The sequence below is a fragment of the Rousettus aegyptiacus genome, unplaced genomic scaffold, assembly GCF_014176215.1.
Source record: "Rousettus aegyptiacus isolate mRouAeg1 unplaced genomic scaffold, mRouAeg1.p scaffold_m13_p_11, whole genome shotgun sequence".
NCBI lineage: Eukaryota > Metazoa > Chordata > Mammalia > Chiroptera > Pteropodidae > Rousettus > Rousettus aegyptiacus.
Window position 1 is genome coordinate 80,707,742 of NW_023416286.1, and position 20,023 is coordinate 80,727,764.

The window sequence follows — 20,023 nt, forward strand, 5'->3', positions numbered from 1 at the left end:
CCAGCTGTCCCAGAATTATTTATTGAAAAAAATTTTCCATCTTTATTGAATGAACTCAGAACCCTTGTCAAAAATCAATTTGCCATAGATATATGGGTTTATTTCTGGAATGTCAATTATTCCATTTTTATATATATCTATAGTTATGGCAGTAAAACATTGCTTTGATTACTGCAGCTTGACATTATGTTTTAAAATTAAGAAATGTGAGTCTTCAGACATTGTTTTTATTTTTTAAAGATCATTTGGTTATTTGAGCCCCTTGCAACTCCATATGAATTCGATGATTGGCTTTACATTTCAACTAAAAAGACTGCTGAAATTTAAGATGAATTGCATAGAATCTGTGGGTTTCTTTAGATAGAACAATATCAAGTGTTCCTATCTTTAAATGTGAAATATATTTACATTTATTTACTAGACTTTTGCTCCCTTTAATAAATGTATTCTTAGCTATTTTATTCTTTTAGATATTATTATAAGTAATGTTTCTACTATTTTTCTTCTCAGATTATTTATTGCTAGTGTATAGAAACACAACTGACTTTCATATATTGATCTTATACCTTGTAATTTTGATATATTTGTTGATTAGCTCTAGTAGCTCTCTTGTGTGTTCTTTGTATATTTTCTTTTGCAATTATAAATTAAAAACTCAATAGTATGTTTGAAAGAGTTGAGAAAATCTCACAGGAAAAAGAGAAAACAAACAAGAAGACATGAATACAGAAGAGGATAGAGAAGTATAAGAAATTGAGAGACATATTCCATTAATTCAAATATCCAAATAAAAAGAGATTGAGGGGGAAAAAAGCACATGAAGAATAAAATTAAAACTTATTAAATAAATAATTTGAGAATTTTTTTGTGGCTATATAGGGCATGTATTTTTATATTTCAAGGATACACTGTGTTCTTTCTGTAACAGTACAGAAAATTAGACCAATGACAAAGCACTTCCTTGTAAAATTTCAGGATATTGGGTTCAACAAAAGAATCCTACAATATTCCAGATGGGAAAAAAATGAAACAGCTACATAATGAGACTCAGTCATTAGAAGGGCTTCAGACTTCTTATGAAAAACAATAGATGCTAAAAAGAAATGGAAAATGTTTTAAAAAGTCTGAAGAAAAGTGAAATCTAAACTTAGATTCATAATTGGTCAAACTATTATCACTCAATTGTCAGTGTAATATAGAAATTTTATAGATATGTAAAAACTTTAAAAATTAAAGTTTATTACTAAGACCTGAATAGTATGTATATAATAATCATGAAATAAATAAAAATATTGATCTAGCCAAAATTATGATGAAACATAATGAAAGGATCTCCTGGTAAGTGGAAAGTGATGAGTGTGTATTGTAGTTATAGGAAAATAAAAGCAAAGCTAAGTTCTTATTCTTCTTTGATAGAAGAAAATAAACACATTTAAAAAAATAATGAACTTAGTAACACTACCTTATCTAGAAATTTAAACCATTCCTAAAATAATGCCTAAAATATGTGAAAATGGCTCTTTATGTGGCATAGGAAACTTAAGAAGGGATAGAAAAAGATTTTTTAAAATAAATTTTTAAAACTGATTTTTTATATTTCCATATTTATATACATACCACTGGAATATAAAGTATAAGCAAAAACATTAATGCAGTTATAGATAGGGGAGATTATATATAATAATAATTATATATGGGAGATTATATATGATAAAAATGCCTATAGTTTTTATATGCTATCCAAAAAAATTATTAAAAGAAATGGCATAGAGTTTGAAAGAACTTTGGGGGCCTTGAGTGCTGGACACCTTCTATAGCTAAGTGAGCTAAGCCAAATCACAAAGGCTTAGGCAAGTTCAATTGTGTTTACAAAATAACTGACTATATCTATCAGGATAAATTATGTTAGTCCATGGTAACAAATAATTTTCAAACCACAGTGACCTTAATGATTCAAGATTTACTCTTACTCACTAATTATGTTTGTTGCAGCTCAGCAGCCATCTTCCCTTCACAGAGCATCATTCATGAGCTTGATACAGGGATCCGTATATGATGCTGTGGTGAGAGTAGAAAGAAATGGAGAATTTATGTTGGATTGTGAATATTTTGACTGAAAGCAACACATAATTTTTGTTTACTTTTTTTGGCCAATGTATATCATATAACGATGATAAGATTTGAGGGAGTAAGTTATGCAATTTCCCTGTGTGCTCAGAATGGGAGGTAAACTGGCAATATCAAGAACTTGGATAAGTTTAATTTAGTTTTCTTTTAACTTGGTTTTCTTACTGAGTCTGCAGGTTGAAAACCTCCACCCTCAGGGAAACCTGGTTTCCCTACACTCTTGCAGGACTGGAGAATATAGATTCTAAGAATTCCTCTTGTTACCAGACTGCTTTGTGGCTTGAAGCCAGATTTCAGTCTTATTGGAGAAACAAAACAACAACCATAAAAAAGAAAAAAAAAACACTATTATTTGTTGCTCCAAATAAAGTATGTTCTGTTACTACTACCAGTAGTAGTATTTTACATTTTTCTCTCAGAGTGTTTAGAAAAGTGGTTCATATGCCCACAAAGGCATAAAATAGGGGGGTTTCCTTTGATCTCTAGTGTTTCAATATTGCCTATCAAGAGACGACTGAATAAAGAAGTTATGGTTCATATATGCAATGGAATATTAGTCATTAAAAGAAGGAAATCCTGCCATATGCAATGACATTAACGAACCTAGAGAGTTTATTATGCTAAGTGAAATAAGTCAGAGAGAGATAAATACCATATGATTTAATTTACATGTGGAATCTAAGGAACAAAAAGAACAAACTAATCAAAAACAGACTCACAAATATAGAAGACAATCTGGTGACGGCCAGAGGGAAGGGGCTTGGGAGGCTGGGACAATGGGGTGAAGACTTAAGGAAGTACAAATTAGTAGTTAATAGATGTGTGTGGGGATGGTGAGTATGGCATAGGGAATTCAGTTAACATTAATGTAATGGCTAGGTGGAGAGCCAGAGGAGAGAAAGAGCAATTAGGGGGATCGTTTTATAAACTATATAAGTGTCTAACCAATGTACTATATATCTAAAATGTACTGTATATTTGAAACTAATAAAATAAAATTCAAAAAAAGAAAAAAGAATATTATAGAAGGTTAAAACTACAATCATGTGCCTAAGCAATTCACCCCTAAATGTGTTTAAATGATCATCCTAACTCTAGTTCTATCACAGAAGAATGTTCTCTCAAGGTGGAAGTTGAGAAGGCACATAAATAAATACAAATACACACAAATACATACACACAGTATATTTCAGCTCTGTGTTCTTTATAGACAAGAATAAAGATTGCAAAACATGCAAAGGTGAAATGTGACGCATAATCAAGAAAAAATCAAAAGAAAGATGCACTGATAATCCAGATGTTGGAGATGAAATTAAAGACAAGAACTTTGATCCAAAAGAAGAAATATTGGTGGGAAGGGGGAGAGGTAAATATGTTCATTGCAAGGTGTTTTAGTAGAAAAAAATAGGAAAGGTATTCAACATAGAATAATAGTAAGTTGAACTACATCCAACTATGAAATGAAATAATTTAAAATATTAACTATTAACATTTAATATTTAAAATAACATTAAAAAATTTGAAAGATATTATGATCCAAGAATATGCTAAAATTGCAAGATCAAATATATAGCATAATAATTTCTATATGAGAGAAATAAGTTGAAAGAAAATACAAAAAAATGGTATTTAGTTTGGGTTGGTTATGGCACTATGATTTTATTTTTAATTTTAATGTATTTCTACAAAATTTATAATGAATAAATATGTAACATATTAAAATGCTATAATATTATATATCAGAATATAATAAAGTGGGAAATAAAAAAGTAACGATTAAATTAGGCAAATAGAGGATACTCAGAATTTCTGATGTTTGTTTTAGAGTATGCAGACCATGATGATAAAATATTTTATACTAGTCATAATTTGGATGAAGCATTGGAATTTCAATTCTTCCTCCATATGACATTCCATGAGGATATATACACAAAGGAAATAATGGAAAATACAAAATGTAAAATGGAAAAGTAGAAACTCATTTTTTAAATTCCAATTTTCTTTTGTCCCTTAAAGTCCCAATGATAACATTATAATTACAAATATTTCTGAAAATTCACCTTTGTTAATCTGAATAGGACATATAGAAAAGACAGCTAAAATATCAGAATGAAGAATTTCCATAAATCTTTGGAAAAATTAATAATCAATAGAAACTTTTAACAGAATATAGTCACCCAAAGAAATTCTATATGAGCTTCTAGGATCAACATCAAAGGCCCAGAGTCAATACACTTATACAAAAAGTAGTTACCTTGGTTACATTGCTACTTATTTCATTAGATCTAAGACTCATTAATTATACACTGCAGTCCAATTTTGGAGATGTTAAAATATAAAAAACTGCATTTTCCTAAAATATAGTACTACAAATGACTAATATATATTGAATATCTATTATGTATTAGAAATCATATATGATTTACATGGAAGTATATAACTTATATACGTAACAAATTATACATACGATTTCCAATATTCACTAAGTTTCTATTAAGTAAGTCCTGATACTTCTATTTTAAATATTAGGCAATTGATACTCAGTAACATTAAGAATTTGCATTTTTGAAAACAAATTTGATCTAACATTCTTTCATTAATTTTTTTCAAAAAGTTTTGTAAGTTCTTTCCTTATAAAATAATGCAATATTTGAAGGGCCTTTATAAAAATCAGATCTCAAGGAGATAGTTTTATGACATGGTCCTGAAAAAAAACCAGCTTGTATATCCTTAAGCATTTTCGACCCCTTGATAAAATGATTAGATCCAGGAATAATCATCAGTGCTTTTTAATATCACAAAAAGAAAGACAATTGACCTTATTTACATTGCAGGAAGTACATAACTCCAAATCTGAAGTATACAAAATAAGAAGAAACAAACAAAAACAACTTCAATTCTCAAAATTCAGCAACAACAAATGTTTTCTGTAAAGAGCCAGAAAGCACACGTTTTAGATTTTGTGGGCCACGTGGTTTCTGTCATAACAACTCAACTCTGCCTATTTTGGTTAACACAACCATAGACAATAAATAAGTGAATAGTGTTGCTGTGCTCCAATAAATCTTTATTTTCGAAAATAAGCTGTAGGCTGTAATGTGCCACCACATACTGCCCTCTGACAACTTCTGGAAATGCATGGAACATGCTAAAAATGCCGTGAGGAGAAAATCAGCAAAACCCAGACTCCAGGAAATAGCACAGGAAAAACAGCACAATTTCCTTCAAAACATTAATTGCAAGAAAGAGAACAATTAAGAGGGCTGGGTACCTACAAATTAAAAACAGTTACGGTGCATATCAACTAATCAAAAGGGACTTTATTTGAATATAAATTTGAATAAAACAACAATAAAAACATTAAAAAGCAAACAGGAAAAAAGATGAAAATTTGTTTTTAAATGTAATAATAGTATTCTAGTTAAAATACCTTGTATTTTCAAAGTAGAGATTAAAATAACTTTAGATGAAATACCCTGATGTCTGTAATTTGATTCAAAATAATCTGCAATAGGAGAAATAAATGTGGGAAATGGGTTTGGGAACAGACGGAACAAGATAGGCCAAGAGTTGACACTTGCTGAAGCAGGTGAATGTATACAGGGGTTTATTATACCATTCTATCTTGTACATATTTTAAAATTTCTATAATAAAATTTAAAATACTAGAGATGCATACAGAAACACAGAATAGGGATGCAACTTAGTTATATGGACATGTCAAGAAACACTTTTCACCAGAATTGTGCAAAATTATGATGCGCTGACTTGGTAAAATAGTGAAGTTGACAGGGTTTTTTATGCTATATTTTTCTCTCCTCATACCTACTTTACACCTATTTAACTATGATACCTTTTCATTTCTTCCTCTTTTTCTTTCTAACTAGGCACACCTCACCTGAACAATTTTACCATCCTGTAGATCAAACTCTCAAGATTTCCATTGTTAAATTAACTTGATTTTGGTTAACTGACAGGTTTGAAAGGATTCTGAACTAACGTCAACTGAATATGACAATTTTGATCACGAAGATGAATTAATGAATTTTAGAAATTTCAGGCAACATTGATAATAATAGGACAGGAAAAGGAGATATTTGGTGAGACCGAAGACTTTCTATGTCCTCGACATTCCTAAAGTTTGCATAATCTCTTTGGAATAGTGTGTGCATGTCTGTTCTATAGCATTGAGTGGAAATTTCCATGCTAAGGAATGGAATTTGTGCATCCATGCTAAGGAAAGAGGTCTATACATGCAGGACTGTGTATGTATGTCTGTGTCGAGGTTTTGAGTAGGTACGTCCATGCTAAAGAAGTATATTTAGTAAAGCTCCATATGAGTTTTTGATACTCTCACTCTCTTGTGAGGATGAAAAAAACATGAGGTTGCTACTGTGGTAGTTAGTGTTTCTGCCTCTTAGAATGAGAAATCCCAGAATCATAGCATTGTAGCGTAATCATACATACGAAAGAAAGAAGCTGTACTAACAAAAACAAAAGAAAACAAAATCAGAAGCTACAGGAGGGCAATTTGTTTGGACATTAAAAGAAATTTGTCTGTTATTCAGACATGCCTCTCTTTTCCCTGTTTTTTGTTTGTTTGTTTGTTTGTTTTTCTTCCCTTAAATGATGTGTGAAAACCTAATGTGTTAACAAGTTTAAATTAAACTCAGAAAATTTTTGTCATTTGAATTTCTACAAATTTAAGTGTAGGTTTGACTATGAATAGTTACAGCTACGTTTCCTTCAAGTACAAAATGGCTGATTTACTTAATGTTCTTTTATTTCCTTACATTTATCTGTGTAATATTTGATTTTGAACAACTTTCTAACTAGAACGAATAATTAGGTAAGTGAAAAATTAGATCCTTCAACACTTCATAAAAACACCACAAATTTAATTGCTACAAGATACCACAAAGAATCAGGTTCATTCCAGAATAGCTCAGCATCTGCTAACAAATGAAGTGGAGATGCTGAATTTATTATAAACCTACAGATACATTGTGACTTGGCAGGTGGTATTTTTAATGGCCCTGAGAGTTATAGTGAAAAATTAGATGAACAAAATAGTCAATGGCAGGGGTATTATTACTGCAATACAGAGAGGGAATTAAAGTTGCTCTGGCTCCAAATAGTTAATGAGCATCTATATGTGCAAGGCACTGTAAAAAGGGCAGATCATTTTATTTCCTTGGAGCTTAGTTGGTGCCAGAAAAGGAATTTTATGTGCTGAGTTGACTAGTACAATCTTTCAGGTACAGTACTTTCTGCATACTGTAGAAAAACATCACACAATTTATTTTCAGAAAGACTTCCAAATGCTGCAGCATTAGCAGAGATCGAACAAGGGGTAGTGTGATCTTAAGTAAACCTTCCATCTCTCTATAGATGTTTGTGTTGGGATAAACGATCTTTGAAACTGTTTGCTTGGAAATGTCATGAGCGCAGACAATTATCCAGACATGGTGGCACTGCACATTGGAAAAGACACAAAAAATGCAACTGAGCACACTGGGAGGACAGGGTGGCAAGGGGGCTACATAATTGTTAACAGAAAACTGATGAGCTCAAGTTAAAGATATGGTACAATCTGAATCCAAATGAAGTCTGTTATGCATAATAGAAAAAAAAGTGGCACTCGTTGAGAAAGAGAAAAATAGATAAACCCTTTATACAAAGGCTCTAATTCTTTTTCATATTAATTTTTAAAAATTTAATTTGAAATAATTAGGGAAAGGTATTAGTGTCTTTACTTTGTTTTGGAGTTGAAAATATTGTTTTCCTCACTATATACTTTAGTAAGTAGTTCGAGGTCTCTATCCTTATGTTATTAAAACTTCAGACTTTAATTTGGAACTTTGGAACTCATGACATTTTAATTAGTTATCCTCTTAGGAGAGGAAAATGTCCAAGGAAAGAATGACTAAAGGTTATTTCCTATTTAGTGTAAATACTTTGATAGCATGACATTCTTTTTTACAGTGGTTGGTGCTATTGGATCTAATTAATATTAAATGTGGAAAACACACAAAATTTAAGTCAGAACCTCTTAACTAGAAGATATTTTTCATTTTGTCACTTTACCAAGTGTATTTATTTGTTCATTTTTAATTATAATCCCCAAATTATACTTGGAGAAAATAATTAAGACAAAAATAAGTTAGAATAGGTCAATCAGTAAAATTGTGACAGAATTTAGAATAAGAACCAGAAGTCCTGACTTATAGTAAGCAATCTGCTTTTAAATATCCAGAACAAAACCATTAATCATTATTAAAAGTATTATTTGCCAGTTTCTATATAAGAGTTTCAGTTAGCAGAAGCAGTTCTTGAGTTCACCTGGCACGGTTACTATTTTGGAAAATTGTAATTCTGTTTTTTTTGTTGTTCTAATTAATGTTTTCTTTATAAATCATTCAGCAAAAATGTAATAATCTGTTCTCTGAATATTTAAATACAGTTATCCACAAATGTAAAACTATCCTTAAAGTACAAATAGTGACAGAAAGTGAGGTTTAGTAAAATCACTGTCTGAAATGTTTCAATAGTCTTTTGTCGGACAGGTAGATTTATGTTGATTAGCAAAACAACATTATACAATTCTAGCTGTATAATAATTCTGTGCAATGAGGTGGTTGGCTACTTAAATTAGTGGATTAGTGCATTAATTCAAGACTGTATGGAAATGCTAGCAAAACAACTTTCATAAAAGATAGGAAAAGCAGGTGTTTGATATAAAGGAAAATGTAAAAAAATCCATAAATTCATAATCAAAATATTCTCAGAACAAATGTAACCTCAAACAACCTATTGAAATTATGTCATTATACTCTTTCCAGAATTTCTTACTACCAGATATTTTTCTGCTGCACACTTCGCTCTACCACTCAGGATGGTTTGGATGCTAGCAAAAGTCATAATGAGAAGTGTTAACTTCAGCTCAACGGGCATACTAAAGTTTAATTATTATTTCTCTTTACCAAAGAATTGTGTTTTACAGAACGTGCTTGTTTAATCAGAACTCATTATTGACCCTCTTCACCCATACAATGTCAGTTTGAATGCAGGCTCTCAACTACACAAAACTTAAATCCTTTCTCCAAAGAAATATTTTTATTTTAAATCCAAAATGTAAGTGCAATACTTAAAATATATTATTCAATGTTAAATGATAAGAATAGTTATTTCCACTGCTTTTAAAATATTAAGAATGAAGATATTTCTAATTTTTTTAAACCTGACTTTTTTTTTTTACTTTAATGATTATTAATGTAGAGAGAAGATTACCCATCATATTGTGCACATAGAGCAGCTATGTTGCAATCCGCACTATAGTATCAAAAGGGAAATTCATGTAAATAAATGTAAAATATTTACTTTGCATTGCCTTGATTCAGAAAGTAATTAAGTCATCTTGCAGACATTCATAAATAAGGCGAGATATTTTAAAAAATAATTAAATTAGACAATGAAGCAAGGGGAAATCAAGGATGAATGGGGATTTTAAATGATGTCAGGAATGAGATGAACGAACACATTCAACAAACGCCCTAAAATCTTGCAATGTTTGCAAAAGACTCAGAGATAGCAGAAGCATCTCCTAAGAGAACAGATGAATTTCACCACTACCATAGGGGTAAAACAAGTTACTTGTAGAATAACCTTTGATTTTTGCTAAGTTTTTGTTTTACTAGAAGTAATGTACACATAGTATAAACAATATCAAATAGGATCTTCAATAAGAATCAAGTAATTCATTCAACTTTCTCCACCTACAGTCTCATTATCTATAATCTATTTTAATCTGTTTTGACGAGGAGGGGTTCTCCTTGTAGTCTCTTTTTAAATAGCATATTTAAGTCTCTATCTTTTGATATTCTCGTTGTGAACATATCATAAGTAAGATGAGTATTTAACTCAATTATACTACTTTAATTTTCCTCAGTTTTTACTGTTTTTTTAAATTCATCTCTGATTGATTTTTCTAAATTTTAATAATATATTTAAATTTCTATTTCTTATTCTGTCAGATTTCTACAGTATATCTCTCTCTACACAATAAGAACTGAAACAAAGTAACTTTCTGTTTCCACTAACAGTGTGTTATTAGCATGATGCTTACTTTTGCATGGCCAAAACAAAAATACTAAGGTAATAAATTATAATAGTATTATAATAATAAATATAATGCAAAATTATTATAATAATACTAAGAACTTTTATTCTTATTAACCTCATTTAAATCTTCTGACTTTGCCTATACTGCACTCTGAATGGCTAATTAAAAGCCAACATATAATATCTATATTAGTTTAATATGGTTTACTGCAAAGAGAATGAAGATGCAACACATATTTTCTTATTAAAGATATAGACACCTCTTTTCTTGGCCTCCCAAACCAATAATTATTATAAGGTCACATAACATAACCTGGCCCACTCAACATCTAATAAAAGAGAAAAGTGTATCTCGGAGGAGGTTCAGGATCTGGTCAACAGGTAACAGCGGGGCCTAAGGAGTATGTATGGTACTGGGTCTGAAGGTGCTGGATCAGCAAGGTCGTATATAAGAGTGACAAGTGAAATTCTATTCCTGTGAGAGAAGTTTTCCATGAAATATAATTAGTCCCTTGGTAGAAACTTGTGGAATCAATGCTAACACACTGTGAGAATGGCTCTGGGAAACTTGGAGAAAGCAGTGTTCCATATTAGGTGAAGTAGAAATGCCAGAATTGCCATGGAAGAAGCTAGAAAGAATTAAAATGTTCAGGGAAGTGGATATGCTAGATCACTAAAGCTGGAAAACTCATCAGATAACTGCATTTTGCTAGCGGGCCTTGAAGTCAATTCATTCACTAGAGTGAAGAGAAAGAGAGAGGGGAAAAAAGCATCACTGAGACATACAGTGTTGACTGGTCTCCAATACAGACGATTCCAGAAATGGCGGAAGATGCTATTACAGTATTATACTCAATGCTCTTGAAACAGAAAATCATTAAATAACAGAGGCCAAAGAATCAAAGTTTAACTGTCAAAAGCAAGGTAGGAGAAGCTACAATGATAACTATGACTTTAAAATTATGGCCAAAATGGCTTGACTTGCAGAGTGCTATGGAAATTAGTACTGCAATATCCTGGGCAATATAGATGGCTACCCAATGGAATGATGAATGAATGAATGAATAACAGGCTGAGGGGCAGCTGCTTGAGAAATTATGGACATGTATTAGTTCTGTTTCAGAGAACACAATGACAGAGAGAGAGGCTGGATCGTCAGTATTAAGGACATTGCAACACCAGGGCGAGAGTGTGTGGCAATGACTTACCCCAAGCTCTGCAAAGAAATCACCCTCCATTTTCTCAGAAAACTGCACTAGAGGACAGGGACTATCTAAACCTTTTGAGGATTATGAACACATGTTCCAAACTGACATCAGTATCTAGGGATGTGAAGGAACATCATGTGACCTTTCCTGATTTCTCTCCCACTTGCTAGTCTTCCTAACCCAAGCCTGGATCCCCTACCTTCAGCTGGGACAAATGGTTCAAAGGGAGGAGGGATGCTACCTGTTATTAGCTCACTTGTAAATAGTTACGCTTCCTCTGGAATATTATTCCATATTTTCCTTGTTTCTTCCACAGAAATAAAATACCTTTAAAATTATGATATTTTAAAAGTGTGTCTATCTTTCTAGTTACTGTTAATGGAAATTTTGACCTGTTATAACCAATCACTTCTTACTTAGAGGTAGACATTTCTTTTGAATTTTTTAGTTACCCTTGAGCCAGATCAACTATTTCTTGAAGTTTAGGATTCATCTAGGCTTTCACCCTCATTTTACTAGAATATATTCTCAAGTAACTTTTTTTGATGGGGGAGAGGGGAGGATACACACACACACATAAACTTGTTTTAATTTTGTAATGCAGAAGAATCCATATATACGCTAACCTGTGTTTTAATGTGTTTAAGAATGTATTTTTTTTCTTACAATTAGTTGATAATTTGGTCTGTAAAGATAACAACTTGTTCTCCCTCAGGACTTTAAATGTGTGGTTTTTTTTTTCTTTTTCATATGTTATTTAGCAATTTGAAGCCTGTTTCTCACTTATTTTGTATTCTATATTTTATATTATTAACCAGTCACTCCCTCCAAATTTTCAAGACTAATTTTAGTTCTCTTTTTATTTATCTTGTTTTATCTCCAATGAATACTTTCATTCTTAAGATGCAGGAACTTTAATTTTGGAAACATTTTTTATTCTCACCTTGATCATTTCCCCCTTCATTTTCTTTCTTTTTGAACACATATCAATTGGCTGTTATAAATCCTGAATAGTCACTGCATTTTCCCTCTTATTTCATATTTTCCAACTGTGTTTTGTTCTGTGTTCTATGCAATATTGTCAAATTAAATCCGCCACTGCAACTAAAATGTGTTATTTCTAAACATTTTCTAAAATCTCAAGAAAACTTTCTTATTCTGTTGGTTTCTGTCAATTTGATAGAAATTTGCTGTTGATTTTTAAAATTATTCTACATTTTTTGCCCTTTAGATTTCATTTTACTATTTATTTCAATATTAAAAAAAAAATTCTTTCTTTTATCTCATGAATTTTCCTCATATGCATATTAACCTTAGGTGATCTAATCTTATATTTGATGAAAGTTAGGTTTCATTTCTCCATTGTATCTTTTCTTCAATCATCATTTTAATAGAAAGAAAGATGACTGAAACCTGTATATACCTGTGTCATGTTGACTACCTGAAGTGCTTTTATTATAAAGTGATAAAAGAGGCTTCACCTATAATGTAAGCTGAGAGGCCTTCCAAATTTTAGAGTCAAAAAGGTTTTCCTTTAGGGACCCAATTTTCTAAAACAATTTGTTTCCTCTCCTCCCAGGATATCCATTCAATTTATTTTAGTGATCATTATTTTAACTTTAATGTTAACTTTAGATGTTTTATAGTTGCATGTTTTCTCATGCCCACCTTTTGTACATTCTAACTCTAAAATGAGAAGGGTTGTAAAACATTCCTTCCAGAGACCATGTTAAAGTCTTTTCAGATGATTATTTAAGGCTTGAATTAATTCTTTAATTTTGTGGATGAAGACACTGAGAAACCTTCTAAGAAATGAGTCTTAAGAAATCTGTCACTGCATTTTCAATAATGATGTTGACTACAGTATAGACTGTTCTTTATTTTTTTAAACATTTTAAGATATGTTTTTAATTGTTTATGGACTACGAATGGTAGCACTATGATTATGAAACTATCTAGTTTTAAATTTATGTATTTACTGAGTTGTGTAACATTTTGAGATTGGCTGCCTGAGAAAGCTAAGATCATCTTTGTAAAATCATTTGCCATCATAGCTACATATTCAACTTAGTTTATTACCAATGCCTTTGTTTTATATTTTTCTTTTTCCTCCTATTATTCATAGTATCTTGGTCAATTTTTAAAATCCTAATATACAAAATTTGAATCTTAATAACTTCTGAGAAAAAAAATAAAGTAATTAAATTAGTTAATCACCTGAGGAAATCAGAGAACAATTTTGATAAAAATTTTAACATTGTTTTCTAGAAGTCAATAGAAAGGTTTAAACATGATTAGTTTTGAGTTTTCAATGACCTAAGACAAAAACAAATACACTTTTAAGAAATGTAACTATTTCTAAGAAAAAGAAAAATTTGATGAACATCTTCTAAGAAGAAAACTGTGTAATATAATAAATCCTTCTCGATAGAGTATAACTTTGAGAGAAATTTGAAACCACTTTTCTAAATATTGGTTGATAGACTATGAACTAGGCGTAATTCAACAAAAGTTAACTTTTTGCAGGAGGTACAACATGATTAAGGAGAACAAGAACATATTCAGTTAATAATTCCTTCGACACCCATACATAGCTGCCCACACTATAATGGAACATTTTACATAACACCATTTATCTTCTAACCCTGTGAATACTATGCAAACAGATTTTTTTGTATATACTCTTGTAAACAATTTTATGACATTTGGTGGATAAAATTAAACTAAACATAAGAAATCGTATGTTCTAATCATAGCTTAACAACTTGCTGGATATAGATAGCAAGCACTTTCGGTTCCCATTGATTATAATTTCAGTAATTGAGAATAAATTTAATAATATTGAAAAATAGCTTTGTAAAAACCATTTTGGTAATATCCTATTGCTAATTAAAGGATATTTATATCATGACACTACAGTCTATCACTTATATATATAGTAATATATATATGCATCTACCTTATATGCATATATGTAATATTTTCTAGTGTTTTAATGGATATTTTATTGCTCACTTTCCCTGAATTTATAAAGTAATGAACACAATAACCCTACTTGCTGATGAATTAGCTAATTGCAGAGTGAAGGAAAGAGAAAATGAAAGTATGTGCCAAAATTGGTGCCTTACTATATCTTATTCAAATTTCTAAAACTACTCCTCTGTGAATAATTCAGTTTTAATATAGTTTTATGCATATTTGCTAAACATGCTTATTATTAAAACCATTTATTGAATGTCATTCACTCACTATGTAATACAATTTTATTGAACATTACACACATTTTTCTAGTAGTGCTTAGATGTGGAAAATCTGCAATTTAATCTCAGGGTAAGACAAAGAAAAGAAAAATTGCCAAGAATTCTACTCTCATATATTTAGAATGTGTGCTTTAAAGAATTGCAGCAAAACACTGGCTGACTTTATTCTAGCTCCATTTTTAGTGTATGATTTTATTAATATTTATAAGTTGGATTAGTTCTCTATTTTTAATAAAAAAGTGAAACACTTCTGAAAACCTACATTAAATTAGGTCTTCCGTGATATGTGTTTCCAATATTACACAAACTTTGTGATAGCTTGGATTCTTTAAATATTTAAATGAATTGCATAGTATTCTCTTAATATTTTTCTTGATAATTTAAATATTTAATTAAATTTAAAAAAAGATAGCCATAGAGATGAAGCTGTGTACTATATTTTTACATAAAAATTTCTTAAAGCATTTTAATTCAATTCTTGGAAAAGTAAACATGACAGAACTATTCAGTTGCATAAAAGAATCAAATTCAAGTTTGTGGACTAAACTAATCACTACCTAGGATCAATGATTACATTCTGTACCACAGACAGACATTAGATTATAATAATTTGAATTTTATGTAAACATAGAGTAAAATCTTATGATAAATTGCCTCACTAGGCATCATATTCAGTTATGTTACATATTAAATTACAGCTCCTGAATCAGCATTGTGCATCTGTTTTATACTAAACATACAACTGCATTATCATTATAACCAGACAGTGGTATCAAAATGGATTTTACTATCTATATTTTCAGTTAAAAATGTATTTTTCTTGGTGTGAGACTTCTTTACATTCCCATTGAATGAAACGTCAACTTTTCCATTTGGAATGCCACATGAAAAAGTAACTGAATGAAGTCTATATAACATAACCCATGAAAACTTAAAACTCAGAAAAAAAATATTCAAAAGGGTCAAACAAAATAGCATGCTGGAAAGAGTAGCAATGCTTTATAAGAAATTGAACTCATTTGGAGAAAGCACAGAAAAGAAACACAAAAATGGCCTAATGAGCAAAATTGTATTTTAAAATAGTTCATTGTTAGAACAACACCATATATTAAAAACACCTATCATACAGTTACAATATCCCTTTTAAAACTAGCATTAGAGAATATTAATGTCACCATATAGAACATGAAGTTACTTTGTACTTTTATATATAAAAATGTACATTTAGAAGGTAGGCCTGCAGCAATTTGTTAACTTGCCAACAAAACAAAAATTCCAGTCTGATAAAAATAATTTCAGTTTGAGCTGGAAATGTAAAAATCCTTACTTCCATAAATTTCAGATGTATGATATCTCATTAGAAACTGCCCTGGTGTTTATCTCATCTGAAGATGTCAGCAGTAATTACATGAAGGTTAAGTTATATCATAATTTATAGGACTAACCAAAAAGGTACCAAAGCATATTTAAAATGTACAGTAAATTTACTGACTAGAAAATTAAATGTTTGAATAAATTATAAAGAAAGATGTGGCATCTTCTACCCTACATTGTAAGCCTTAAACTAGAAATAATTTGATTTGTTTCTGCTTTTGGAAAAGGTATTAATACTTCAGTCATTTGAAATGTGAGATTCTGATAAAGATGGTGAAGTAGAGAAACACTGAGCTCACACCCCTCCCATGACTGCATTAAAATTACAACTTAATTATAGAACAATCAACCCGAAGAAGTATCTGAAGACTAACTGACAATAACTCCTTTAACTGGGGATATAAGAAGAGGCCATATCTAGGCTGGTAGGAGGTGGGGAGACCAAAACAGGCTGGCCCCACACCTGTGTATGGCAGTTGAGAACTGGGAAGGATATTTCGTTATAAAGGTTGTCCCAGAGGAGGGAGGGAACCCAGCCCCACGTGGGGGCTCCCCACCCCAGGGTTCCAAGGGCAGGAAGAGGAGTCCCCACAAAGTCTGGCTGTTAAAACCAGTGGGCTTTCTGACAGTGCAGGTGAGATGGAAAGCAACTGGAAACCCAGACATTCCCTTAAAGGACTTGTGCACAGACACACTCACTTGCAAGCACCCACCTTGGGCTCTGGCAGAGGGACAGCATCTCGGGAGGTGCCAGAGACTATGAGGAAAGACCAAGTTGTGTGGCTTCAAGATGAGGTCTGGAGGGACAGCCCTGTCATCCTTTTGCTGCGCCCTCCTCCAGTGGGGCCTACAGGCAAGGGCCATCTTGCCTGTGTTGAGGCCTAACACAGACAAACTAAATCTGCATTAGCCTGGTGAGATTCATTGACTCCACCCCAGTGATTCCTTGAGATCCTGCCCTACCCAATTTGCAAATTCCTAGAGGTATATTTGTGGCTAGGCAACCAGCCCCACCCTATCCTCTCAGGTAGAGGCAATTTCAACAGTTAACAGGGCTCAACTAGAGGCAATTTCAACAGTTAACAGGGCTCAGCTAGAGGCATTTTCAAGTTAACAGGGCTCAGGTGTGGGACAATCAGCCCCAGCCCAAGCTACAATATTTCTTTAACAAATCTCAGGGATATGCCAGCCTGAGGGTGTTGGTGACTGGCCTTGGTGTGATCTAAGACTTTTGTGAGTGGCCACAGGTTCAGCCTTGCATGAAATCTGAGTCTGCACTAACCTGAGGAACATGACTCACCCCAGTGTAGTGACTTACTGTGATCCCGGCCTCACCTAACTCTTGTACTACCCAAGGCTCTCTCAGCTGTTGAGCCTTATGGGCAGCCGGCAGGTAGCCTTAGGTCTTGGGGGTTCCCTGAGACTTTAGCTTAGCTGTTCGAGGCCTGGCGTTGGTGTATGCCAGCCTTGGTTCAGAGCATGGCCTCGCCCATGTGCCACCAGGTCCTATATAGGCAAAGACCAACCACGAATCACTTCATAGCTCCTACTCTATAGCCCCGGGCAGATCACCAGCAGAGGCTGGCCCTGGTCAACATGGGAGCCCCTCCTAAGGGGCCAAAAAATCAACATACCTAGAGGCTGGCAACAGACCACAATAGAGCACAGACTTATTAGCATCATAGGTGTCACACACCAAAGGATGGTCTCAACAGGCACACAAGCCCGCTGGGGCAAATCCCACTCTGTGGGGTCGGCCTGCACACAGCACCTCATAGGCTGTGGACATAGATATCCTCATAACCAATCAGCAATCAAGGCTTAATTATAATAGGAGAGCACACACAACTCACACAAGGGAGCACCTGGAGCAGGTGATTAGGGAGACGATGCCACTGGGCCCCACAGGGCACTTACTACATAAGGCCACCTGGCCAAGACTGAGGGATGTAGCAGATTTATTTAATACATAGAAATGAACAGAGAGGCAATCAAAATGAGAAAACAAATATACATAACCCAAATGAAAGAACAGGAGAAAACTCCAGAAAAATAACTAAATGAAATGGAGGCAAGTAACCTACCAGAACTCAAAACACTGGTTATAACGATGCTCAATGAACTTAGTGAGAGAAGAGATGATCTTAGTGAGGACATCAACGAAGAGACAGTAAGCATGAAATAGGACAGAGAACCCATAAAAAAGTCAGAAATAAAGAATAGAATAAAACGAAGAACACACTAGAGGAATCAACAGTAGATTAGATGAAGCAGAGGATCCAATCAGTGATTTGGAAGACAAGGTAGCGGAAAACACCCAATTGAAACAGCAAAAAGAAAAGGAATTAAAAAAAAATGAGGAGAGTTTAAAGGAGATCTGAGACGTCAAGCGTAGCAACATTCACATCTTAGGGGTACCAGAAGAAGAGAGAAAGCAAGAGACTGCTATAATTTACCAAGTGTCTGATTAATTTTCATTCTTTATGCTGATGAGAGAACATAATAGAACAGATACTGCCAAAATGAATGTTTTGAATGCAAAACATTAAATTGCAGCATTCTGATCGAGGTAATATGATATATATTGAATATTTAGCAAATCTAAGTTATTATCTTACCTCTTTATTGAGTTTTGAATTTCATAAGAAAGCTTCAAATAACTCTTTCATTATTGGGAAAATAAAATTAAATTAAGAAAATGAAATAAATTTGCTGCGTTATGCTGTCATATTTAATATTTTGAATAATTTGACACTGTTTAGTAACCCTTCATTTCTGACAAAATTACTGGCTCAGTTGCCAATATGCTTCATAAAATAATAAAATATAGATGGAGTAATATTTAAATATCCATATCTATTATAGGGAATTGCCTTCTGGAGTCATGCATTATTAAAAGTTTCTAACAAGTTATAATGGATGTAAGATAATAGAAAATCATGTATAATGAGTGATTTAAAAGATCATCTTACTGTGCTTGTCAATGGTTTAAAATGTAGATAATAGAGAAGAACAAAAATATCAGGCTCTAAGTGTCTCATGTACATACCTAAGATGTTATCTTTTGGTCCCTCATGGATCTTTAAAAAAAATAAATAACATTTTAAAAATAACTTCAAGTACAAATCATACCTGAATACTGCACGTTAGTATCCAAAAGGTTTTATCTAATTCAATTTCATTTATATATAAACAAAATAAAAGTGTTCATGTAATACAAGTTATTGTGATCACATTGGTTTCAAATCACTGAAAATATTTGGAAATATATCTGGCAAACGATTAACTCACCATTGTTACCATTCTAGCATAAGGCAAAATTCACCATAACACAACGTATCACACAAAAGACACCTAAACTCAAGATATAGAAGAAATTTTGAAGTGTATTTATACCATGCCAACCTAATAGATTGTACCTATATTTCCAGTAAGGATATATTTTTGACGTTTTACATTACACACTATGTTAATGAGTATTCAGTTGTCTGAATTAAGTGTTTAATTTACATGAGAATAAATTTTGTATTATTTAAAACAGATTTTTGTTCTTCCTTTTATTTTTGCTGAATACTTTTAAAGTGACATTATGAAATTTACTTGAGTTGATATTACTTCTCCTTAAAAAGCTCAAAATGTGCTCTGGTATCTGATAGCAGCTCCCCTGAGACCTGGTTACAGAAATGCAGAATTACATTTTACTAACCCAGACCAAGTGAATAGGAATCTTCTTTTTAACAAGATTCCCAGATGATTCCTAGTCACCTTAAAATATAAGAAGCGCTTATATATATATGTGTGTGTGTATGTGTGTGTGTGTGTGTGTGTGTGTGTGTGTATGTATATAAAGACTCACTACTCACTATAATGGATATTTTTCTCTGTTTGACTATGTTCGACATAGTTTGGTAGTGTCCTTGCTTATAATTTGAT

General features: G+C 32.2%; 1 long non-coding RNA gene across 1 annotated transcript in view; it reads right to left on the bottom strand.

Annotated features, from left to right (window-relative positions):
* LOC107506487 overlaps window positions 1–20,023 on the bottom strand; it is a 114,553-nt gene that overhangs the window by 74,499 nt on the left and 20,031 nt on the right. Inside the window, exon 2 of the long non-coding RNA XR_001595941.2 lies at window positions 1,975–2,058. This is a non-coding gene — a long non-coding RNA (uncharacterized LOC107506487). The remainder of the gene's footprint in view (window positions 1–1,974; window positions 2,059–20,023) is intronic.